Below are 23,413 nucleotides of genomic sequence, written 5' to 3'. Positions count from 1 at the left end.
CTAGGGATAGGATGAAATTAAAAGCTTTTAATTAGAACTAGGTGCTCGTTCCCACGGGAATCCAGTTTTGCGGGAACCAGTAATGTAGGAGGATTACAAATTCGAACGGATCGGTTTCTTACGGGACACAGCAAACGGGATGTTCGTATAACACGCTAGCTTTTGCCCGCGGCTTCACCCGCGTGCAATTTAGTTTATCACAGATCGTCATAAATTATAGCTTATTATGTTAATCTGGGTTATAATAATACTGTAAAGTTTCATCAAAATCCGTTCAGTAGTTTTTGCGTGAAAGAGTAATAAACATCCAGACATCCAAACATCCAAACTTTCGCATTTATAATATTAGTAGGTAGGATTTACTACTAAACGGGATCCTGCTGGTGGTTTTCTAGATCTGGGGGCACGGCAGTGCCCCCACCAAGTCGAGCAAAAAAGCGGCACGGCCGTACCATCCTTTTCTCGAAGCAATTCAGGCCATTTTCGACCGCCTGTAACTTCGTTGTGGATAAAACTAGAAGGCTGAATTTTCATTAGCTATGCAGGCATTGTAAAGACACGGTATATTTAAAATTTCATTCAATTTGAACCAGTAGTTTAAGAATTATAACGGGTCAAAGTTACTTAATTTTGTCACTCACTGACTCACTGACTCACCGATCATCAAAACTCTAAGGCACTTCTAGCAGACCTAGAAGCTTCAAATTTGGAATATAAGTAGTGTTTGGTGTATGAATCAAGGAAAAACTAAAATATTTGGGGGCACGGTAGCGCAACCGCCAAGTCGAGTAAAATTTTTCAATTTCGGTCCAGTTTTCTAGATACATAACTGCTGTCTACAAAATACAAAAAGAAATGAGATCCCATCAAAAACAATACTTGTCAAAAAAACCAAGTCTCGCAACTCAGTTGTTCTACGGTAAAAAGTTGTGAGATCCATGTAATACCAAGTCCAGGCCAGGAAATCTTTAACGTTTTACATAAATATATTGACTTGGCCATCGCATGAAAACACGTGTAAATTAAATTATTTAGTGCGATGGCCAAGTCAATAATTTATGTAAAACGTTAAAGATTTCCTGGCCTGGACTTGGTATTACATGGATCTCACAACTTTTTACCGTAGAACAACTGAGTTGCGAGACTTGGTTTTTTTGACAAGTATTGTTTTTGATGGGATATACTTATCACGGAATAATTATTTATTTTATCTTTTAAGTAGTTAATAACTTTACTTTGTTAGGTATTTCATAATGCAATGGATTGATGTAAAAGGTTTAACACGAGCTCCGCAACTTATTATAGTTGCGTATACAATAACAATCAGTTAAAATAATAACAAATAATTAGCAAAAAGTTATCCAAACCCACGTTACTTATCTATTCATGTACACATCCTGCTTTCTCCGTATTCTTTCTACGTTACTATTATTTCTATGCCAAAAGAAAACAATTTAGTAAAAGAGACTTATTTTTGTACCCATTAGGCGGCTCAGTAAGTGTGAAACTGACACCCACATAAAAAAGATTTATTCCGATGCAATACCATCATCTAATACTACTGGTATTTGTTTTTATACTTTTTTATTTTCTATTCCGATCGGATACCTACCACTCTTTAAAATTTTAATAAATGTGCGATATATTCCGAACCAATACCAAAACATGAATCTTGGTACAGTCAGCTACAAAAATGATTTTTTATTATAATTATGATACGATTGTAATACAATGCCTTACTTGTACTTAATAGTACTAGACTATGCTAAAACTCTATATTAACTTTAATCGAATATTTTTACATACAACTTATAGAACAAGTTCAATTGAAACCTTTTGTTTAAAATTTTTTACCTGCGAAAAAGGGTAAGTTTGCTACATTGTTTTGGTAAATCCGAAGCAACCAGTTATTAAAAGTTGATTGCCTCTGATATTTTATTGTGAAACAAAACATATACTTACTTACTAGATTTTAATATGTAAAGGTGATTGCCTGTTATATTTTATTTTTGAATTAAACATAAATACTTACTATATTTAAGTTTGTTTGGTTAAACTGATTTTGTTAAATAAACACAACTTATTTTCGCAACTAAAAGTATTTTTATTAACTGTACCTTATACCTAAAAAACTTGTTTTGGTATTCGTTTAAAAAGTGGTATCCGTTCGGAATAGAAAATAATAAAGATTTAAAACAAATACCATTGATATTAGATTTTGTGGTATAAGATATTTGTAATATTTGAAAAAGTTATGGCCAATAGAATTTGCAACTTCTTAGAAAAATACAATATTCTCGATACTAATCAATATGGGTTCCGTCAAAATCGCTCAACCACTTTAGCTGTATACACATACACTCAAGAGATACTTAGTTACATTAATGACAAGAGTTACGCTGTAGGACTGCTACTAGATATGACTAAAGCCTACGATAGAGTTTCCCATGAACCTTACTCTCAAAACTTTATGGGGTAGGCATTCGGGGCGACGCATACGGTTGGCTTCAGTCATATCTTAGGAATAGGCAACAATGTGTACAATTACAATATTTCAATGAATCTTCCTGCGAAATACAAAACGTAAGATCAAAACTAATCACTACTAACTGGTCAATCCCCCAGGGAAGTATCTTAGGATGTATACTTTTTTTGATATAAATCAATGATTTACCTAAAGTATGCAACACACTTAGCGTACTATATGCAGATGATGTATCCCTACTATTTAAAATACCAAATTGCGACTCAATAAATATCCTTAATAACATAACTGAATCTTATAACACATTAAAACTTTGGCTCCAACAACATAATCTCGAAATTAACAATAAAAAAACAAAACTAATCCAATTTAAACCTTATCAAAAGAAAAAACTTAAGATTTAACTCTGTAACTGAAACAATAAATGTACAAGAAATAAACGAGTTTACTCTTCTAGGCATCACATTAGATACTCACCTAAACTGGAAAAAACATGTTGAAGTAGTAAAATCGAAAATATCTCAATTCTTATATGCGCTAAGCGTCTTAAAAACCAACTCATCTAAAGAAACCGCCTTCTCTGCTTACTACGCCTACGCGTACGCCTGGCTACGCTACGGCATCATCATGTGGGGTCATAGCTGCGATTTTCATGACTTATTTATTATGCAAAAGAAATGTTTAAGAATAATTATAAATATAAAACAAAGAATCAGTTGCAAACCACATTTTGTTAATGAAAAAATGTTAACTCTACCATCTATTTATATTTTAGAATCAGCAATATTTGTTAGAAAGCACATGTACTTATTCCAGCAAGATCCAAACCCCCGCCGCAGGACTAAACTTCTCCTTCCAACCCCTAACTCTGAAATGTTTAGAAATAGCCCAGCATATCGTTGCATACAAATTTTCAATAAAGTTCCTGATAATATTAAAAATATAGATATAGATAAGAATCATATGTTTAAACAAAAGTTTAAAGCATTCCTAATAAGTAAATGTTTCTATAGTGTCAAAGATTTTATGGAAGATAAGTAATAAATTTTGTTATAAGTAAGTAGTAGATGTATATATTGTTATACTTTGTTATATAAATATAATAATATTTTATATAAGTCTATTAAAAACTAAAATAAGCATGTAAGTTAAGATGTACCTACTTATGTAAGTAGATTGCTGTACCCAACCGGGTGTGCATAGTTACCTAAGTCACCTAGTTTTAAGTTTCTTAGTGTACTATGTATTTTATTGCAATAAATAAATAAATAAATAAATAGATCACACAAAAGCGGAAGAGACACGTGTAGCTTACAGGAAAATCTTAACTTCTCACTATTAATAATAATTTTGAGCAACTAGGCAGGTGATATTTTCCAAATCCATCTTTAATGACTAGGCAATAAAACCGTTATTAGCTTCCGTCACGACATTAAGGGCACCGAGCCATATTACATTACTGATTCTATAATATGCATAATCAGGTCATGTAATCGCTGTCATGACTCCGCTAGTAATCCTGTCGACCAATTAATATAGCTTATTTATTATGCTAATCTATTTATATGCGTGTTTAATAGGCACTACATACATAGACTACATACAGACTATGCAAACACCATAGTTACCTACACTTTAGTTGTAAATCTTACTTTTAACAACTACATGACTACATAATTTTAACAAAGTCCTCCATCGCGTTTGTCTGTCTATTACACTCGTATTCACAAACATTACTATGAGGTCTCCCAGTGCGCGTGGACGCACAGGGTGACACAGGAACCAATCACAGAGCTCCATTCAACGCTGTGCGTTCGATTTGCTGATTCACTTAAGCAAGCATTGTTTGTGAATACGGGCGTTACTGATAAACTGAAAAACTACTGAACGGATTTCAGCTTTTCATCAATATTGTTTTGTATGGAGTGATTCATAAGCGGGATCATGGAAAAAAACTTAGGATGGACACAAAATTTATACATATTATATCCCGGTTTTTGAAAGGCCATAATTAAGCCCGTATTCACAAACATTTCTTTGAGGTCTCACAGTACCAATCACAGAGCTCTATTCAAGGATTTGCGGAAACATCGTTTGTGAATGTGGGCGTTAATGTTTTTCTGTGAGTGAGCAATATTCACATAGACGAAGCCATGCATAAGTTATTAAGATATAATATTTCGTTGTTAGTGCTGTAGGTACATACTATAATGTACCTAACTGAAATTAATTTAAAGTTTCGTCAAAGAAATTCAAGTTTCCCCGTCAATAACAATTACCCTCAAACCCGTGCTAAAAGTTCCCAAGCACCGTGAACGAGTCGACAACTTATTTAATTACAATAATCACGATCACGGCACACTCTTGTAAAGTCAGGAGTCGCAAATCTACCACAAATTAATAACAGAACTCTATTTCTTGTTTCTTAACGCCACATTATTTATATTAAAATAAACGAACCATATTATAGATCGTTTCATCCACGAAGACGCGCCCCATCTATTTTTGGTCGAGAGAAGAGCGGGGTGCGGGGAGTTTGATCCGAGCAATCCGAGCGTCATTATTGTAGTGTGCGACGTACGTGTGCACTCATGGATGACTAAGCATATACCGATAACACTCAAACATTAGCGGAAGAATGGTGGGGCGCGTCTTCGTCGATGAAACGATCTATATCTTTACATAGCATGACTCTTTTAAACCTATAATCTAGCCCAAAATGAGCGAAACATAAATTTTATCAACTTTATGGAAACTTAAATAAATAAACTGGATTAATGTCGATAACCCCGGATGAAGGTGCGTATACCTTATCGCATAAACTTTTACTCCCAGAGGACCGCTGGCAGTCGGGCCCTCCAGGCCAACCGGTAGTAAATGAAGTGCTTATAACCGCCTTGAGTTGGAAGCGGCATTACTTTTGGGATCAAACAAAATTGTTCTCTCTCTACACATTATGTGGGCTGAAACTCAAAATCTGAGTAAGCCTATATAATGTAGAAAGACGAATTTTCAAGAATCGATTAAGACATCACTAGCAAGCGCATAACATCACTACGTTTCACATAGCATGGATTTTCTCATAATAGTTAGCCAAGTTGAATCTTTCGTAGTAAACCTTAACGCACTATAAACTTCGGACAAAATAATCGAGCATTTCGCGGAATACTCATTGATATTTTTTTGCTGGGAAAATTGTATTTTAAAAACGGAAAAAAAAAACTTTTCAAATTATTAAATTCTGCGAATAGCAATCACTGCAATCGGTCGAGTTACAAACAAAATACATTTAGGTCGCATCGCAGTGAGGTTTCTTTTTTCAACAACAGAAAATTCGCACTCATTAAATTCTGGGAAATTCAAAGTTCTGAATATAAACGTTATGTTTGCATTCTGTTTACAAGAACTGTTGCCTTGTGCCAAAATAAATTTAGGCAATAATTAATTTCTGCCCGGGACTTCACCTCTGTGTGTATTTCACACTTTCTTTTTGTCTTAGGTAAAACTCTATTCTAGCCTAAGTACCCTTTTACCTAACATCTGTAAAAGTCTTGTGAAAATCCATCTGACTGTTTTAGAGCGACACTCAAATATTTTAAAATATTTTTTCTGTGTGCATTTGGTGAAAGATAAAATAAACTATTATTGAATTAACACATTGAGCTATAACTACCTACTAAGTACCTACTACACTACAACCAGACACTACAATTTCATTCATTCGTGCAGAATAGTGAACGCTAACAAAAGTATCACCAGACCTTGAGGATGGCTCAGCCATCCCCCGCGGGTCGTTTTCAAAGTCGTTGAAGATAACGATGGCCAGAACAGAACTGACACTGCCTAATTTACGTAAACTGAGACGTTAACGTAACTGCTATGGTTAATTAGTCACTTGGCGTGGTAATATAATTATTTTGAATGGTACTGCATAATTACCGTGCGGTCTTGTTTGGAGAACTGCACATTTCACATTTGGCAGTATTGGGTTCGGATCGATTTGGAAATTAGTTTTGCATTATTCTTGCGGTAACTATAAATCTATATATATAAAAGAAATTCGTGTTAGTTACTCCACTTATAACTCAAGAACGGCTGAACCGATTTAGCTGAAAATTGTCAGGGAGGTAGTTTAGAGCCAGGAGAAGGACATAGGATACTATTTATCCCGTTCGAAATTAAAAAAAAAAAGTTTGCTTATTTATTGCCATTAAGGCGGAACAAAGTTCGCCGGGTCAGCTAGTCATTCAATATAACCATCTGGTAACTGAGGTAACGGTTACAAAGTTCTGTGTTGTTGAAACAGTACAATTTATTATGAATGGCAATTATTTCAAGGTAAAATATTGTTCAATAAGGCTGGGTTGCACCATCTTACTTTAACTTTGAGAAACGTCAAAAATCCGTCAAACTCCATACAAAAAGCACCGGTTATCGTTATAGTTACGGTCAAAGTTAGGTGGTGCAACCCAGCCTAACTGCGTTTGATCAATACAAGTAAATTGAGCCGAATGTTCAAATATTCGTCTCATCCTTTTTGTAAAACCTATGATGGTGAGAATCAGACGTTCTTCCATCATAAATTCTATACAATAATATCTCAAAAATTACATGAATCTTTCCAAAATCCGTTCCAAACCTATAAAGAAGGTAGATTAATGGATGACCATTTAGACAAAAAATGATCTTAGTAAAAAGTATCGCCGTTTCAGAGGTATGAGTTCCATTAGTCTAACATCTAGGTCTCTTCTCCACAAGTTTGGCACGGTCTTTACGGGACACCCTGTATAATATTTGAATATTTACTTAGGAAAATATAACGAAATCCCTTCGCAGTTACAATGAGATAATCGCGCTGAAACGATCGAACCTGTTTCGGGCTATCATAATCCGACGATATTTCATCCAATCAAAGCCGCCAAATTACTGAATTGTAATTCCCAGCGGTATGAAGCCTAATAAATCTTAACGTCCCTCAAGAGAAAATAATATTGAAGCGTACAGACAAACGGACTATAATTCGCTTCAAAATAGCACTTAGCTCAACTACATAAGTGCCTGTATTCAGCTTGTCATACTGTCAACTGTACCTAAACAAAACGAATATTTGTAAATCCATCATTTCAGCTGTTAGCCCAAATAATCCTCAGTTTCTCAACATATTTACTCAGGATTTGTTTTCAAAGTTATAATTTCATTTCAGATTATTGTTACACGTTGAAGACTGGTACAAGTTGTGACAGGTTATTTCATAAAATTAAGTAGAAAACAACGGAGTTGGATTCATTCTAGTCGCGTTACATGTATATGTATAATAATGTGTTTGTTTGGTTTGCGAATGTATTTTCTAAAACTTTTAATTCTCAAGACATCTGTGAACATAATGAAATTCGTACTACGTGTAGGAACATACATAGAACTTCTTAAGTTAAAACAAGGTTTTATAACTTTCAAGAATATTATGTCATCTGTTACTAACGACTGAAATATCTGAATGTATTGTTATTGAAGCAATTCTTTCTGGCAATACCTTTAAAACAATTGCAGCAACTTCAATAAAATGCGAATAATATAGTTTTGATAATATTGACTCTCATTCCGCCGTATTACTGTAGGTAGGTATATTTAATTAGTAGATTTTTATCTCCACCCACAAGGTGGACCGACGACATCTTAACCCTCCGTGTACGAGGTGACTAAAAGTTACGTCCCGTACCAGGTGGGGTATGACACACCCCAATATACAAAGTGATAAAATTTTCATTCAACATTTTTTTAGGTGGAATTTAATATTTAATATTGATTATTTACGTATGCTAATTAGGTTTAAGAAATGCTCTGAGCTGAAAATATGTATTATAACATTTTTATCATAAACAAACAAAAAGACACAATTTCTGTTGTTCTTGTAATTTAGGAATCAGTTTCCTATGTATAATTTTTAATTAGTGCCTTTAATTATGACAACCGTTTTTATTTAACAAAGTACAAGTATTTACTTATAATTTAAAAGTAAATTAAAAACTGGAAGGGTATAAATTTGTTTTGATCATCGGTTTTCAATTTACCACAATTGAAAGAAAATGAGTATGCTCAATGCCTAAAATGGGAGCGTAACAATTTTATTTATTTATAAAATATGTTATTCCATTTCAGTAGCCCATAAATTGTATCACCAAGTATAAATTGTAGCCCATAAGTGTATGTTCACATACATTTTCGGATTTCGGTACTAAACTTCCAGATTCGCACTAAAAGTCATCTCATTTGACTAAAAGTGCTTGAAAATTTCAGATACCGTAAAAATCACGATTAATAATATTTGTATTGAATTTTATTCAATTGACAAAGCTAAAAATATATATAAATTACACCAAAACTGTTAGATTTTTTTAAAAACTTTTTAACAACATCCCGTACCAGGTGGGGTGTGTGACACCCACACGCACTTTAAAGGCATGTAACTCAGTTGGTAGTTACCGCTGGACTGATTTTGCAACGCTGATCGAAGCAGCAGTGTCATAATTCCAGCTACTGAGAATTTCAAATTCAGCACTTGCAAATTTTTAAAATTGTGGCTATTTTTAAAGGACTGGGGTGTGTCACACCCCACCTCGTACAGCGAGGGTTAAAGGTAGCAGGAAGGCGCTGGACGCAGGCCGTTACCAACTGGGGTGAACCGGGCAACATGGAAAGCATTGGGGGAGGTCTATGTTCAGCAGTGACTGTGGACGTCATAAGGCTGAGATGATGATGATGATGTGATTTTTATCAATGCTCTATCTCAATTGCACAATGCCATTCCGTTTGTAAATGAGACTTGCGGTGACATGTGAAGTCTAGTTACGTATTGCTGTATACCTGACGACACAATTGACTAAATTGGCCTTAATTAGGCAAATTACTTGTCTATCTAAGCTCATCTTAACATCAATGATTTGAGCTGCCGTAATCACGTTTGACCGCCGAACTAACAAGTAACCGGAACTTGGGTTTCGAGGAAATGTCTGTTCTACGAAGCTTCTAGGGTAGACCGGGGACAATAGTACCATTTTTTGGAAATTGTTCAATATTGAGAAATCTAATGAAATATAACTTATTCTGTTAGGATGCTGTAAAAACTAGACTCTTAAGCTACAAATTTAAGCATGCAGAGTTGAACTATTCTTTCGAATACTTAATGAAAAACCAATTTGAACTGTACGATGTCTCATGTTACAATTGACCCCTACAACGGGTCAATTGTACCAATAATATATGAGGCAATAAAAGTAGTTATGTTTATCTAATCATCACCTTTATTGGTATTCTGTACTCTTAATCTCCTACAATCATCAGTATTTATTAATTGAGATCAAAAATATTTAGGAACAAGTATGAAAAATCAACACTTAAGTTTAAAAACAAAACAATAACTTTTCTTCCATAAAAACGAAAAAACTAACTGTTTCTACATAATATGCCATCTATTTGGCTCGGATATTGCTTCTGAAACAACAATAAGCATAATAACAATGATAGAAATATCAAAACTGAAAAATCTATTTTTGTATGAGGGTACAATAAATTGACCCCTGGTACAATTGACCCTGATTATTTATATCTACTACTGCTTCGACCTTTCAAGATTTTTTCATAAGCCTGTTCATAAAGGAATAGATCCGTTGATCGCGATCCGTACTTTTGACTCTACGCCGAGTCATCTAAAACAAAACGTTCAAATACTTAGTTACTTACTGAATTAAGCTAAAATGTACATATTCAGAAGGGTTTAATGCATGCAACTATCAATGAGCCTAGACTATTTCAGTAGGTAGGTATGCCTAAAATTGTAAAAATAATAACCACGTGAATGTTTTATAATAACTTATTTTATTATCACCAATTTAAAATATTATGTAGTAAGTATAAGGTTAAGGTAATATAAGGTTCCGGGGGTTAATTGTACCACGGGGTTGATTGTACCGCTACAATTGACCCCATGGAGACTGGTACAATTGTTCCAAGTAGGTAGTCAAGAGAACTTCACCTAAAATTCAGTCATTTTCACAGTGAATGCCAATAATTCGCTGTCGATACAAAGTTTAGAGCCTGGATAAACTATTGACAACAATACCTTGGTAACAAATAGCATATTAGGCAACTTATGGGCTCATATATTTGACGTAAAAACTTACTGCGGCTGGGCAAAAAACAAAAATCCATCCTGTACATCTTCGTTTCTCAGCGCAAGCGCCGCCGACTGGTGAGCGGATGGAAACACAAAAAGCGCATATTCTGACGCTATGCACACAACCTAACGTCGCTTGTATGAAGAAATATCGCTGATGGTACTATTGACCCGTGGTACTATTGTACCCGGTCTACCCTACTTAATTTACATGTTTTAAACCTGGTCTGGAACAACAAAAAAGCTGTTATTTGTTTTTTTTTTAACAATGAAGTGAAACCTTTTTAGACTAAAATAGGTATTGTGTACAACAAACTATTATAAAATAACAATAGGGAATTTTCCGTACCATTTAACAGTCTAGCCGTCTAAAAGAGGAAGTTTTGAAATTATTAAACAGTCTTCTTTTTTTACAGGGTAGGCGTAACAATTGATGTAGATTGACCCAAAAATAACTGAATAAAAAAGAAACGTTTTTACTTCGCTGAAAAATTGTTACCTATAAAATTGATTTTCTTTTGGAAGGGTTTGGACAATTAATTTTAATGAAATATCATGTTATGATATTCAACTGTGATTATACACTCAATACCAATATTTGTATTTATTGAAATCTAGCAATACCAGAATTATTGATATTAGCACCTACTTGAGTTTGCATAATAAGTAATTTCATTGGCGATCCGTGTAATACTATTAATGTGATCAATCAGAAGAATCCAGTCTTCTACATACCTATATCACTTACTTTAACAATAACTATAGACATAACCGATTTTGCACGGAATTCGATAGACTTTTGACGTCTGTTAAAGTTAAAGTAAGATTGTGCAATCCAGCCTTAATGTGGCAAAATACAATAACAACTAAAACGTGTTGACTCAGAACACACGAGAAGTTTACGCCCGTATTCACAATCATAAGTATGAGATCTCACAGTGCGCGTGGACGCACAATGTCACACACAAACCAATCGCAGAGCTCTATTCAACGCTGTGCGTTCGATTTGCTGCTTCACTTAAGCAAGTATCGTTTGTGAATACGGGCGTAAGTCGGTGCGTAGTGTACGAGGCCCGTAATCTCAACATAATATAAACAACCCAAATTGGGCAAATCTGGGTATTCCGAGAAACAAGGCCGGGTCAGCCCAACTTTAAGGAAATCATACAAACTTCCAGATTCAGATTTCTGTACCCAATCCCGAAACAATAACAAGAATTATTATTAGATGAAATTAAATATTCCACGCGCCTATGTTTGTGGCCGTTGGTTTAGTGTGTCGCAAACTTCCTGGTTGGAATTTTATGTTTTTAAGACCAATAAGTTTTCTTCCGTTTGATAAATGATTAACACAAATGGCAGAAACAATACATTCTTCGACAATGTTTGTCGTATTACGTCATTCGTGTATCAAAATTTGTTTCGAAAAACATCGTGAGATGAATTTTGTACCTACTGAATTTTTAACAAAGCGATATTGGACTGGTTGTTCGCGTATCTACTACTCCACTACTACTACTCCAACTGAAGTACCTACCAGGTTCAAATGCAAATGTACGTTACTGAGATGTGACACACTAACTTTTGTTTTTAGAAAAGTTCACCTTACTTCCTTAGCTTTATGGCGACATTATCTAGCATATAACAAAATACTAAGTTTTATAACTAGTGGAAATCTAGACGTCAACTTTCAGTACGGGGCGGGCATGGTCTAATTTCCCTCTGGGCCCAGAGCTGAAGTTTCAGCATAAGATAGTAACCCCGAGCTACTCTTACAGAATTCAACAACAGTACTTTACTATGTAGAGTCCCATAGACTTTAAAATTAGCACTTGAATATTCTTCTCTAATATTATAAAGAATTTTTTCCTGATTTCCGAAACTACTGGACTGATTTGAAAAATTATTTTACCAGTATAAACCTACAATCGTCTTGATGAACATAATACTTAAAGGCTTATTTTTTTGTTACGAAGTCCGTCGGGCCAGCTTGTAATTAAAAAACTCATAAAACTCATTTATTTATGCAAGTAGGCTTTTAAAAAGCACTTTTACACGTCCCAGTATTAACCCTACCACTGCTTCAGGACAATAAATGGGCAGGACAATTAAATACACATCCTAGAACGTTTTATGCGGCGCTGATTATGATCCAAACTTAACAAATGTAATGAGCAGGACATAATGTAGGTATATCCCACCTATAATTATAAAATAAGCAAGCAACTTTGTATGTTTGTATCTCTCCTACATTTTTAAGTCCTAACTTATTGTTGTAACTTAAAACCTCACAGGTAATGCCAAGTGCAAACACTCATTCATACTTCTATATTACAATTACGTTTTCCAGAATTTTGTCATACCCACACTTCTAGGGCTTCAAATTTCATGTTGCAGCTTTTAGGGACCGCGAAAATGTTACAATACTGACTTCTTTTATATTCAGCAAGGTTCTCCGGCTGAATATTCTTTATATTTCTGAAACAAAGGCATTACTGAAGAATGATTGCGACATACACAATAATATGATTTAAATTTTGTTTTGTAATAATGTAACTCATGTGTGTTTTAGACAGAAACATTGTCAATAAAGATTTGTCTAAACTTTATTGTATTTTGAATTATTCAGATAACTAAATTGTTTGTTTTAAGCCAAATTATTATTTATTTTATACAAAATCATAATGTAGGTAACTAAATTATTGTCTTAGCTTTCTTGTTACTCTCAGTATGTTTTTTTTGCTTCTATAAGCTACTTATGCAAAATTAAACTATTTTACATATTGCATAGTTCATACCAATATCTGTTGACATTGTAAAACATCAATCACCAGTTGATTTATTTGTCCTGAATGAATTTTCAGGCGTGTACCTAGTTGGCTCTGAAAAAGGCTAGTATTTAAAACTAGTCCAAATTACAATGACATAGCCTTTCCTAAGCACTTCCTAAGCCCATATAAAGATAAAAGCGTGACAAAAATCTACCTAGGTATCGATTTTAAGTACAGAGTTGCCGCTTTAAAAGCAACCGAGGCATGGCGTTAAACACTCATAAAGGTCAGGACAAGGGTCTTTTAATAATAAATCAAGCGAGTAATCGCGTGGGGCGAACAATGCATTGGAAGGGTTAAAAGAGCTTGGGTTGTATTGTAATCACCGATCTTTTAAGCTATTTGATGCCTATTATTTAAAGCAAAGATTAAATTATGTTTGTTTAGTCTACGGGTGAACGAAATGTTTTGATTCTAAATTGGGAGCTGGTAGATTAAAGACAAGATAGTAGTCCAGAGTTTCGAATGGCGACCACGGGCCGAAAGACGTAGTGTGGGCACTGGGGGGCAGGCCCCTCACTAGATGGACCAAAGATCTTGTTAAGGTCACGGGCAATACCTGGATGCGGGCGGCGCAGGACCGGTCGTTGAGGAAATCCTTGGGGGAGGCCGTTGTCCAGCAGTGGACGTCATTTGGCTGAAACGAACGAACGAACGATAGCCCAGAGCCACAATTGGTGTGTATGTCGATAGCACTCTATAACTTAACAAAAAGATGTGTTGATCACAAAATTAAATAAGTATTTGTGTTGTGCAGGAATCAAACTTGCGACTCAATGCGTTGTAACAGTTATAACCATCGCGCCGAATCTTTGTGAGCTTAATAAAAAATAATAAATGGAATTCCATATAATACAAGTACAAGCAGTAATATCCCATAATACGCGGCGAATAATGACGAATTTCCTTCAAAGAGAATAAGAAACAATTCCATAAAAATAAAATATTACTAATCTACTGACAAATAGCCTCCATTTCGTATTCGGGAGGCGAATTTGATCAGGTCTTGATATTGACAGACGTGACGTCAGGCTTTCCAAGTAAAATGGGGAATTAGGTAGATACCTGTACTACTGTTGTATTATTTAAAAGAGATATAGGAGGTGCGCTTAGAGGAATAGTTAAGTTAGTAAGGTGCGCTTAATTAAGTGCGCTTCAAATGGGTGCGCTTCGAGGAATACCTCAAATCTATCATAGAAAGACTTTATCGCACGCGTGTCCTTTAAAAATCTGTGATATAAACTATCCTTATGTTCTGCCCCAGGTCTCAAACTACCTCTATACCAAATTTCATCTATATCGGTTTAGTAGTTAAGACGTGAGAGATATTAACAGACAAACGCCCGTATTCACAAACGATGCTTGCTCAAGTGAATCAGCAAATCACAGCTCTGTGATTGGTTCGTGTGTCACCATGTGCGTCCACGCGCACTGCGAGACCTCATAGTAATGTTTGTGAATATGGGCGAAAGACAGAGTTACTATCGCATTTATATTATTAGTAAGAGTTAGAGAGCACACATGTTATTGTAGGTCGATCTCTGGCTTCTGTAATAAATATATCGAATTAGTTCGCTTCTCGGTTACCTGATAATAGTCTATTAAATAGTTAGGACCAAGATATTCTCTGTTAACTACGTAACAGGATAGGATAAATAGGAAAATTGTTCTATCGAGCCAATTACCTAGACGTCTGCTAGCTGGAAGTTTACATAACGACTTTGTTAATTAATCGGAAGATTACTCAGTACTGACCTAAATATTTTGATAAGTACCTATATACCAAACTTTGTGTGGATGTTTGTTACTCTTTTACGAAAAATCTACTGAACGGATTTTGATGAATTTTTTTATTGAATTGTTTATGTACGTCAGAATAACATAATAATAGGCTATGATCTGGGACTTTAACTTCATGTGAGCGAAGCCATGGACAAAACCTAGTATTTAGTATTTTGTAAATCCGTGTTGTTTTCTGCGACCTGTATAATAATAATTATGTATAAACATTTAAAACATGAAAATAATTACTGATAGAGCTATTTCAATCGAGTATGTATTGAGATTATCATCATAAAATAAAGAATTTTTGGTTGATTGATAGGTTCGGTTTTAATAATTAAATGTAGTTAATTAATCTTGACGGACTACCTTCAAATCATTTGTGAGAAAACAAATAACTTTAAAATTATGATTAGGTACTACAATATTACAAAGGTTTAATAAAAACTAAAAGTTTTTCTCATTTCAAGATCTAAGTAAGCATCAAAATTCTCATTAAATTATTTAAACAAAGCTACCAGCTGACTGAATGTACGAAACCATTAAATTTCTAATAAAACCTTCTCTCTGACGGCAATAAACTAAATTATGAAATAATTAATCATTTAGACTTACACAAACTTTAGTTAATTTTTAAACAAGTCTGCAACAGTGACGTCCAAATAATTAAATACTTAATTATCTATCACCATAGATAATTAAATAAAACTTTTAGTAAATTTTCATGTAAAACATCCCAAAATTTAGACCTAATTAGTTAACAGAGTTAACAACTTCATGTAAAATTTAAAAACATTAAAAATAACTGGCATGTGAACTTTATTTTTCATAAAAAAATAATAATATCAAGAAAAAAACAAAAACGAAACGCATTCCGAATTTGAATTCCTACACTTTCATTTGTTTTTGTATTTCGAGACCATCATTGCTTTATGCTCGTGTGTTTTTGTTAAAACGAAAGCAGGGTCGTGCCTAACGTTTGTGGATGTCGAATAAATGTCGGGCTTTAGCAAGAATTTACTCTTGCGGTCTGGGCAACCCTCCTGTTGTCGGGTGGCGCCGGCGGCGACAACTGTACAATTTGGGACGTCCCCTGCACGTTAAATTAGAATCATTAGACCGAGGGCTACTTTGTCCCTTCATAATTTTATGTTTCGCAACAACGTACAAACAATTAAATATATTCTTTGTAGGTGTATCTTACGTTTAAAATTGTGCGTAGGTAAAATTGATTTAAATACAATGGTTGCTTGGTCTGGCAGTAGGTGTTTTTAACAAAAGCAGTGTTTCATGAGTTTGAGCAAGGGGCATAAATATGATATGTACGTGATAACCGCGGGTATGTTTTGTACATAGGCAATCTTTAACCAATCTTGACCACTTATCAACGCAAAAAAATATTTTTGGTAGCACTTGAGAGAGTGAGAGCGCTTCTTTGCATGTTACCATATTCTGAGCCTTATTATTTGTGTCATAAGAGTTGTATAAAATGTCTATCTATAGGTCTAGCGTCTATTAACTCAGTCGCCTGAGGTATGGGAGTGGCTCAGGAGGCGCCACATTGACATACTATGAAGTGACAGAGCCTTAGATTAATAAAGCCTAGATGGATAGTCTTCATACAAACGCTTCGTCAAGAGTGAGGCAAAAATCTTATGTCATTAGAGTCAATTTTCTTGGGGAGTGTGGTCAATGAAGGCGATTTCCCCGAAAGTACCTAGGGAAATTTTTAATACGTTTTTAATTATTTTATAATTAACAAAAATAAAACGCATCATGTACTTAGGTACTTATTTATTGAATTTAAAGTACCTACCTAATTACAATAAGATAAATCGACTTAAAAGTCTCGATTTCATAAAAAAGGAAGTGTATTTGTACGGCTAACAATTAGGAAATAAATTTTCTTGTTACTGGTATCATTCCCGTATTTAATTTTTGAAAGCCAAATTCAAGCAAAATACGTGTCGAATCGTAGTACCTACTTACTTATGAAATGAAACACTGGTCACTTTCTTTCGTTTTTCTGATGTATTTAGACACCCTTTCACAGCACAAACCGTCATAATTAATTAAAATTCGTCGGACGTGTTTACCAATTTTTCACTTTGACAGTTCATGTGACGTTTACGAGTGAGCCGTTCCGGCTCACTAAAAGCTGCCTCACCTTTCGTGCACTGACTATCTATCTAGGCTTTATTAATCTAAGGACAGAGCATACAAATCTTCGAAGTCGCGCTGACGTTCACGCCTCAAAATCACTCTCCTGTGCCGCTCCGATACTTTAGGCAATGACTGAGAAAAGCACCTGAGGACCTATAGTCAAAACTCAAAAGCAATATGTGTCGCTTGGAAATATTTTACAATACATTTTTGACATAAAACGACCTACGTTCCAGGTTATTGCATTCGGAGTGATTGGAACAGTGACGCTTCTAAACCAATTCCAGTTTTTGGAAAGCGTAAATAAAATAGAGCGCGCTATATTGTTGGCCGTTTGAGCCAATACCAATATTCCCTTTGATATTTGGTAACAAATTAAAAACAATGGCGGTACGGGACTCAACAAATAAACTCGTTAAAATTATTGGTACCAATTTCATCTTTAATATCGGTGTAATTGTGACAACGGAATGTTACAATATTATGTTTTATGTATCGCGATTGAAGTGATTGCCAGTGTGTTAGTAATTAAAACCAAAAATAAACACCTCTCGAGGGTTTTCTTTTGTTATTCTTTATCAAAATGTAGTAACCACTCCTAGCCACTAAGAAACTTCTTTTTCTTTTAATTCCATTGTCCACTTTTGGCTTGTAAGGCAATTTCATCGAGTAAATTAATTATAATTAAGATACAAATTCTGAAGGTTTTAATTCAACTGAATTTAATTTGTTACTTTAAACATAGTTGACTCCACGAAATACTCGAAACTTACAAAAGTTCACACACGTGCAAACTAGATTCCTCTTAAAACTTACATAGTTAAATGCATGACGTCATAGAACTAAATAAGTGAGCATTAGTTAAAGTAAGTGACATCTGTCTGGGAACTGGGAACGAACAATTATAAGTCAAATTTGAATCCCAAAATGTCAGCGCACTACGAACTCATGTAGTAACCATCTGACACTCGGATGAATATTTTACATAGCCAGATACGTAATTCTGCCCACCGAAATGTGTTATCCAAACCAGCCATGTTAATATTAAAATATGCAAATCACGGCATTACCATCCCACCTTCTTTCCCACGGTTCTGCATATATGCATCCCCATGTTATAGCATATCGAGAACCTTGATCTTGCCCTTTCACTGATTTCACTGAATATTAAATTTCACTTTCGTACTAAGTGATTCAATTTGCTTGGATTGTGCTTTACATAATTTTACGCCCGAATTTCTTCTCCAAACTGACACTTCACTAGCCAATTTGATCTCATCTCCAATTCAGTACGCATCGAAAGTAAATTTTACGTTTAGCAAATTTCATGGTAATTTTGGGTAGGTAACCTTAAATGATTGCGCTGAGAAAGCTGAGGTGTGCGAATAGGATTCTGACAGGACAGAAAAACTCTAACGTGCTCTTGTGATCAACATTTTGTTTGATTACCCATAATTAAAGAATAGAAACCATTGTGTAATGTGTGAATAAATTCTTATTATAAATACTTGTAGACGTGAATGCTTTATTGTTATACACGCTTGTCGAAAATATTGCATTGCATTCTAAGAATCATTATCTTATTATAAGGTGTCGGATTAACATGGAAAACTTAACATACTACTTAGTGTCCATGATTTACGCTTAAACACAAGTATGTTAAGCCGCAGTCAGAAATAAAATTTAAAAGGTAAAATCATAACGATTTTGAAAAAAAAAAGTTATGTAAGGTATAATAGATTAAACAATAGAGCAATTATAATAATGCATAGAAGATTAACATTTCAATCATATTTTCATGTTTATTTCACCCAAAACATTATTAGTGATTTGCATTTTGCATCATTAAGCGCAGAGTGAAGTTAATGATTTAATCGTATTTATTTAAGCTGTTTGCAGTACGTATATAAACGGTTAACTAAAAGCCAGCAATGATGAAAGGTCGCACCACACATAAATCGCAATTTTTAATTTTAACATATTGTACTTGCGGTATTGGTTTATCCGTATTGGTTATTATTTTGTTTTCGATAACTGTAACTTGAATTTACCAATAGTGGGTTGAAATAATGATGCGGTTACCGAAATATTTGAATATGACAAACTAATAGACATTGTTGGAGAAGGGATGATAGTATAATAGGTAAAACAAACCTATATAAATAATTTAAAAGCTTCTTATATGACATTGATTTTTTTATTAGATATTGCGGTTGAAGACATTTTATTTCTGAAAAAGATTTACAAGATATTACGAGTGCATTATCATCATCGTCATCAGAGGTGGAATTGTGTAAAGCAATGATTGTAATCATTTGACAGTAATCATAACGTACGTAAAGTCAGTTAAACAAAGCGTTTGACAGAATAATCGTACGTTTTGAACTGTCAAATGATAACGATTGCTCTACACAACTCCACCTCAGGTCATTTTTCCTTCAGTAGAATCCTTTCTATTACACCAGAAGCTAAAGGGAATCTTATTAACCGAATGAAAATATCATATTAAAACAAATACCTCAGTATTAGCACGTTGAAATATCCATTCCCCTTTGAAGTACTTATCAAAGTCAGCCATTAAAATCTTGCTTACCAAGGAAAGATACGTACGTGGTTATCAGGCGAAACGTGTTTGCAGAGAGGGTACAAAGATAGCAAAAATCCTCTGGCATTTATATTTTGTGCCGATAAATGAAATCCCTTTCCCACATTCCCTATTTCATGTTACCTATTTACCCTTGTCGAGTGTAATACAAGTTTTATTGAATGATGTTTGTTGGTTTGGAAACTTTTGTAAAACAAGATAAGAATAGGGATGTGGAATTGCTTTCGTCTTATTTAATACTTTGGAGGTAACTTTTTCACTAGAAAAAATAAATTTAACGAGAGTTGAGACCTTGAGATATTGTAATTTAATGTTTCTTTATAATATTTAAGTTTTTGTCACAAATGCATAATAGTTAAATGGACTTTTAAACTTACAAACATAATTACCAAGCTCTTATTATTTTAGCTTGTTTAGAAAGAATTGTTTTTTTCCAGAAAGAGGAATAAGATATAGTGATTCAATCACAATAAAGGACACAAGCCGTAAATAATACACCAATCCGTTTTCCTTAAACCAAAACACTCTAGGTTTATATGGCCTGGCGGTTGAAGTACCAAATTACAATGTCAGCTACGGTAGCAAGTTCGAATTTTGCTACTATTTTATTGGGACGAAAATGTTGTGTGATGCTAACAAAATTCTTTGAATTTATACGGTAATTAATATTATAATACAATACCTCACATGATAAGGTCTTGTAAACTATCATAAAAAAAAACTACAGTCTTTACTCCAGAATAATTAAAGACAAGAGTATTTTCAAACAAGCACTGCAGATGATCGGTAACTTGCTTAATTTTTTTGTCAATTCCGTTGGTTAAACGCATTGTTTTTATAAGCAATTTTATGTGACTTATTAAAGTAGTTCAAGTACCATAGCATACTGAAAAAAATAGTTGCATCCCGTAAATTCACTCTTATTAGTGATCATTAAAACGAGATAAGAAACTTTGTGCTATTGTAGTTAACATATCAAAAATATCAATCCAATTACGAATAACTTCTAGCAAAGTCCTCGCAAAAAACCCGTATAGTCCAGTCATTTAAGCTTAAATTAGGTAAGAATCTCGGAATTAGAGATACCCAGCTGTAAGTCTGTAAATACTTGTATATTGACACCCTAAAAGTTGTCTCAAAACCTACATATGGTAGGGTGTAAGCAACTATTAAATTTTAAGGTCAAAGGTCACAAAAATCGGTTTTTTGCGCTTTTTTTAGAAATATCTCATTTCCTATGGGTTTTTTGCTATTTGTATTTATTATCAATATTGTAGAATACTAAATTCTCTACAAATTTTGTTTAAAATTTTTTTTTATACGGTGAACCGTTTTCGAGATAGAGGGCGGAGAGCGCGCGGTCACTGCATCACTTCAGGTTAAGCGGTTTAGGTTTTTCATACAAAAGGATTTTCCCGCTAATTCCCGTGGGAATTTCGGTAATTACTTGTTGTAAATAAGCTTTAAGTTTACTAAGGTACCTACATGCCAAATTTCAAGCGTCTAACTTCCGTTAAGCGTTTAGATTTTTCATACAAAAGGATTTTCCCGCTAATTCCTGTTCCCGTGGGAATTCCTAAGTAAACTATAACCTGCCCAGGTGTATGAAGAATAATTGTACCAAGTTTCGTTAAAATCCGTCTAGTAGTTTTTGTTTCTATAAGGAACATACAGACGGACAGACAGACAGACAAAAATTTTACTGATTGCATTTTTGGCATCAGTATCGATCACTAATCACCCCCTGATAGTTATTTTGAAAATATATTTCATGTATAGAATTCTGTCCGTCTGTATGTTCCTTATAGAAACAAAAACTACTCGACGGATTTTAACGAAACTTGGTACAATTATTCTTCATACACCTGGGCAGGTTATAGTATACTTAGGAATTCCCACGGGAACAGGAATTAGCGGGAAAATCCTTTTGTATGAAAAATCTAAACGCTTAACGGAAGTTAGACGCTTGAAATTTGGCATGTAGGTACCTTAGTAAACTCAAAGCTTAGTTACAACAAGGAATTCCCGAAATTCCCACAGGAATTAGCGGGAAAATCCTTTTGTATGAAACATCTAAACCGCTTAAGTAGACCTGAAGTGATGCAGTGACCGCGCGCTCTCCGCCCTCTATCTCGAAAACGGTTCACCGTATAAAAAAAGTTTTTAAACAAAATTTGTAGAAAATTTAGTATTCTACAATATTGATAATAAATACAAATAGCAAAAAACCCACAGGAAATGAGATATTTCTAAAAAAAGCGCAAAAAACCGATTTTTGTGACCGTTGACCTTGAAATTTAATAGTTGCTTACACCCTACCATATGTAGGTTTTGAGACAACTTTTAGGGTGTCAATATACACGTATTTACAGACTTACAGCTGGGTATCTCGAATTCCGAGGTGAACTTACTATAATGACTGGACTAGTAAAGTATTACATGAATCCAATTTACTTAACCCGAAAACATTATTTATATTACCCAGAACATCACCTTAACTTCTCTTTTGTACAAGTTAAAACGTAAGTAACTCAAGTTACTACCAAAAACTCCCTGAGGGTTAGTTGTGTGTAATCCTGTTAATTTCCCTGGGAGTATTAACGCGTATGGAAAGTCGGGACCACTAAGAAATCCCTCGGGAGGCCTGCATTATTAAGGACCGTAAGCTGTCTACTTAACACACACATACGCAAACTACTTAGACCTGTTTTAGAGTAAAAAAAAATCAAAATTATTTTTGGCCATAAAATTATCACTTCACGGGATTTATTGCAACAATATCTATTTTAACGGTTAATAAATCCCGTGAAGTGATAATTTTATAGTAAAAAAAATGCAACATAATAGTTTAAAATATTTTTGGCCAGTAAAAAAAGTTTGAAAAAAGAATAAAAAAATACGATACCTTGGATTCCGCAATAAATCCTTTCTCGGCAATCGAATAGTCACAAAACAAACACTGTTATATAAGCGATCGGTCGCGCGAAACACGTTGGGGCTGGTACGAAGCGACGCAACCTCCCCCGGCGACGGCCAACAGAATACTGATTCGCGTCAACGTCAACACCAGAGAGTAAGGAATGGTGTGAAATGCGCAAGTCACGAAGCGCTTAACTTATACACCTACTTTTGAATTTCAAATTGTCATTTATTCGCTCTTATTATACAGTACACACGCAAAGTGGGCCCCTCGTTCTCCGGGAATAAATTTCCTGTTACGGTCCACGTATTTTCACGCGTCAACTGCAACGTCTTGGGTTGATGTTTTATTAATGGCCGCTAGTTATCACTTGGATTTTATTATAGATTGTCTGGGTATTTTATTTACATTTAGTTAAAAGGGAGGGAACATTAAGTTCAGTAGATTCCTTTTTTCC

The 23,413-nt window shown here is 34.4% G+C and overlaps 1 protein-coding gene across 1 annotated transcript in view; it reads right to left on the bottom strand.

Moving 5' to 3' along the window:
* The window catches only part of LOC135076952 (single insulin-like growth factor-binding domain protein-2), a 65,118-nt gene extending 42,056 nt beyond the window's left edge, over positions 1-23,062 (bottom strand). The window contains exon 1 of the mRNA XM_063971476.1: positions 22,942-23,062. The gene's annotated coding sequence lies outside the window, so the exon portion shown is untranslated. The remainder of the gene's footprint in view (positions 1-22,941) is intronic.
* Positions 23,063-23,413: the final 351 nt, after the last annotated feature.

This window comes from Ostrinia nubilalis, chromosome 12 (assembly GCF_963855985.1).
Source record: "Ostrinia nubilalis chromosome 12, ilOstNubi1.1, whole genome shotgun sequence".
In the NCBI taxonomy this organism is placed as follows: domain Eukaryota; kingdom Metazoa; phylum Arthropoda; class Insecta; order Lepidoptera; family Crambidae; genus Ostrinia; species Ostrinia nubilalis.
Note: the sequence above shows the minus strand (reverse complement) of the source record. Positions and strands in the feature narration are given on the sequence as shown.